The sequence below is a fragment of the Lepisosteus oculatus genome, chromosome 16, assembly GCF_040954835.1.
Source record: "Lepisosteus oculatus isolate fLepOcu1 chromosome 16, fLepOcu1.hap2, whole genome shotgun sequence".
NCBI lineage: Eukaryota > Metazoa > Chordata > Actinopteri > Semionotiformes > Lepisosteidae > Lepisosteus > Lepisosteus oculatus.
In genome coordinates, this window is record NC_090711.1 from 20,869,158 (window position 1) to 20,873,175 (window position 4,018).

The window sequence follows — 4,018 nt, forward strand, 5'->3', positions numbered from 1 at the left end:
CTTGCGAAAATCTGGCATCCTGGGGTAATAAAGGTACCCCATGTCGGCTCCGATGTTGAAACGGGCCAGGGGGTGCTGGAAACCATTGATGCCCTCTGGGTCCTCTCTCAGGAGGACTCAGTACTAGCATTGCTGTACCAGACGCCTAAACTGTCCCTTATCTCCGTCGGTTGGCCCACCACATTTACATACCTCCCAAGGAACGCTGTTATCAGTTCCGTTGGCACATAGGGATTGTATGTGAGGACTGTGATGGTCCTCTGGCTCATCTCCCTCATAGGCTCCGGCCTGAAAGCAGAGAAACCGGGGTGCTTACCTTTCTCTCCGATCAGTTTTGTTGCCTTCTCGTATGAGGAGTCCGTGGCCATGTAGGCCTTCATGTATTTCTCTACATTGTTGTCTTGAAGGCAGTAGAGATCTCCAGCCACCAACTGCAGGATCCCTCTCAGGAAAGTCATGAAGAAGGTCTTTGCAGCTGGTATCGTCTCTCCTTTTTTGGTCCAGTGGAACCAGATCAGTTTCCTCTCGTCTGCCATCTTCTCTTTTTCCTGTAACAAAGAAGGGAAAAAGGTTGAGAAAGCAAAAGCCCTGTGGGGAGGAGGGTTTAGCTGCTAAAGGATCAGCAAGAGAGCCCTGGCCATTGCCCTTGTGGGCAGAGCCCAGCTAGGTGTAAGCACAGGAGGAGGCCTTCGCTGGTCTCCAGGAGGGAGACGGGTGCTTGTTGTAGTGTGCTCTCACGAGGCACCAGTTCTGTAGGGGTTTGGGCATTTACTGGGACAATTATTAATTGTAGCAGTAAATCAAAAAATAATTATTTTAATGGCTTTAGAATCCAACCATGCAATATAACTCAAACAACGCACACACAGAGGTACTAATACAGGAGGATACATTTATTAATACATAGAATATGCATGTAAACCTAAAAGATCTTATCGTGAGGGTTATCAGAATACAAAAGTTATATATTCGATCAGTCACGAAGTGTTACACATGTAGTGATTCATAGCCGTTCAGGGACGCCAAATATGTAAGAAAACTGGCTCTCTGAAGGCACCAGTTCTTTAGGGTTTGGGCATTTACTGAGACAATTATTAATTGTAGCAGTAAATCACAAAGTTGATTCTTTTGATGGCTTTAGAATCCAACCATGCGACATAACTCAAACAACGCGCACACACAGGTACTAATACACGAGGATACATTTATTAATACATAGAATATGCATTAAACCTAACAGATCTTATCGAGAGGGTTATCAGAATACAAAAGGTATATATTCAGTCAGTTACAAAGAGTTACACATATCAAGAGGACATACGTTCAGTATATCATTCATTTAGACCGTTTCGTAAATGAACTTGGTTATAACTTCTACATTAGATACTCGAAACAAGTACATAACCCTTAGGAATTAAATTGATATCAACTGGTTGGGATAACAATTAAATTCTTGAGCTGTAATGCATTGAAGTTGAATACTCATCCAATCTCTGGGGATTCAGATCTCCTGCGGGCACAAAGAAACAGTTGCAGGCTGTTGCTGTCCAATCCGCGCTCTCTGGCTCGGTGCCAGGCTGTGCTGTGCGGCTTGCGACGGTGCGCTGTTGATGCTCACTGACCGGCAAGTTAGTGTTGGCTTTAACTAGCAAAGTTTGTGCACAGGAGAAAAGATGACTGTGGGTCCCAGCAAGTCAGGAAGAGGACCGGTTCGTTCCTAATGAAGAGCTAGTTCTGAATAGTGATTCAGCTGTCCACAATTCCGACCTGTTCACGAGGCCTGCTGCTGGTTACTCTCTGGCAACCTCCACTCTAGACTTTTAGAACAAAGGAAAGTTCTGGCACTCGGACACACTGGCCGTTCCGTGGTTGTCCGGGCTGAGTCTCAGGATGGTCAGGAGGCGCGCTGCGAGGATGTCCTGCCCTTGGGAGCCTTCTGCTCCTGGGCCGTCCTGCCCTGGAATTCTCCTTTGAATTCCCTTTAGAACAGTCCACAGAATCCTCTCCAGAATCCCTTCTGAATCTTGTTGAATCTGAATCTTGTTGAATCTCTGTGTTGCCTGTTTTTACCTGGAGGAACTTCAGCTCATTGATTGGCTGAAAGTTTCATGGGCATCAGAGTCCCACGTGGGTTACTCGGCCCTACCAGTCCCTGATTGGTTGATCAAGGTGAGATATGAGTCACTTACTCCTGACACTTAGGAATGCAATCCAGATGTCCAACTCGCACTCCCTAGACAGATAGGCGCCAATGGATAACCATTGATCATGATAGCCAGGCTTAGCTAAGTGCATCCCCCTTTGGGAGTTGGTTTCTTATCAAAAGAAAACATCTCTAAATCAGCCTGCATGAATAGCTTCTCTGTGGCTGCACCACAGAGATGGAGAGAGATGGGGCCTCATTTAGGAAAGCACAGCAACACTTAATTCTGTCTTAACAAGCATTGCCGCTACATTGTGGTGAGCCACACGCACTCGGTCCCAGCCGAGAGGCAGAGAGAGAGGGGAGGAAAGCACTGGTTCCCACCCAGCTCAGCTGCTGTTTGGCCTTAACTCCCTAGGCTCAACCTAGAGCGATTCCAGCTCAAGCACTCTTCATGATCTTCGATTGCTTTTAGAACCACAAGAACTGCGGGCATGCCACTTGAACTTGATCTTAGCCAAAAGGCCGAGAAGGGATGCCGTGCCGGCCTTGGTTGTGCGAGCGGGCGTCGGGTTGGCGCACACCGGCGCAGGCCGACTCCTCTGGTGCCCAGTCCATGCTCGGCTGCTGGCCGCCCGGACTCTGCTCCCCCCCTCTTGCCTGCCTGTTTGTTCGCCTGCCTGCCCGCCAGTCCCGGGCGGGGGCCCTTCTCTTTGATCTTCTGTCAATGGCCCGACAACGACTGCAGCCGCGGGGCATGACAAGCGGTCGGCCTCCTTAGCTTAGGCCCCTCCCACAAGCAACAGCTGTGCCGAGCCAGCTGCAAGCGAAAGCGGACCGTCGGCACCTGCGGGAAAACGCCTGAGAGCTGAAAAGGTCCGGCCTGCCTGATGAGAGAGCACACAAGCCAAGCCTGCCTCCATAGAAAAAAGATGGAAAAACTCCTAGTTTTTTGGAGCGAAAACGCCCGAGAGCCGAAAAGGGGCCTGCCTGCTTGGCCAGAAAGTCGGGACGTGGGAGAGTGCACAGAGGAAGGATGGGAACGGAGACAGAGACGGACGAGAGACGAGACCGCAGAAGAAAGAACTCCAGTCCACCTCGCTTGCTTGCTGGCTGGCTGGCTACATCTGTCTTTTCACCGCCGAGAGAAGGTAGTGCACCGTTCCCGGAGGCACTGTAATACTGGGCCAATGCGTGGAGAGGACGGAGCAAGCTCCTGATCCAGCTCCCTGTTCCAAAAATCGGTTTGATATGTGGTCCCCCGATGGGGGACGTATCGGATATTAAACTGATAAGAACATTTTTTGTTTTTTTTATTAAAGTACAAAAATTAACAAATCATACACAACTCATGTAGCAATCCGCATACCATCATCAATGGAACAGATTTTGTTTATTACAAAATTAGAAAACTCAAAACAAAGTATCCATAACAGAATTCAAGGTGTCATCCATTATCATCATACATGAGTTTCATCACAAAAACTTAACGCAAAAAAACTCAAACAATATTACAACAAAACTAAGCCCTTCCACCTCTCCCGGGCTGCGTGGTGTCCCCATTTCTGTACATCTTTTTTTTTTTTTTAAATTTGACTTTGTGTAATACTCTCTGGTAGATACCATTAACTGTTCTTACTTACCCCTTTCGGATTAGAGCTTCTCTTGCGTCCCACAACTCAACCTTGATCATATTAATCAGGAGCCATAGTAGGAAATTGATACCCCCAACCTTAACGCCCCCCTTGATTCCATACAGCACCACCGACGTTGACGCTTGAAAAGATGCGTCCAGTAATCTGAAGAATCGGTTACACTTCTTCTACACCTTTTTGTACGAAAGCACACTCTATAAAAGCGTGTTTTATCGTCTCC

General features: G+C 47.9%; 1 non-coding gene across 1 annotated transcript; it reads right to left on the bottom strand.

The window, feature by feature from the left end:
- Nucleotides 1-3,292: 3,292 nt before the first annotated feature.
- On the bottom strand, nt 3,293-3,477 carry LOC138223504 (U2 spliceosomal RNA). The gene has a single exon (XR_011181916.1). It is a non-coding gene; the product is annotated as a U2 spliceosomal RNA (small nuclear RNA).
- Nucleotides 3,478-4,018: the final 541 nt, after the last annotated feature.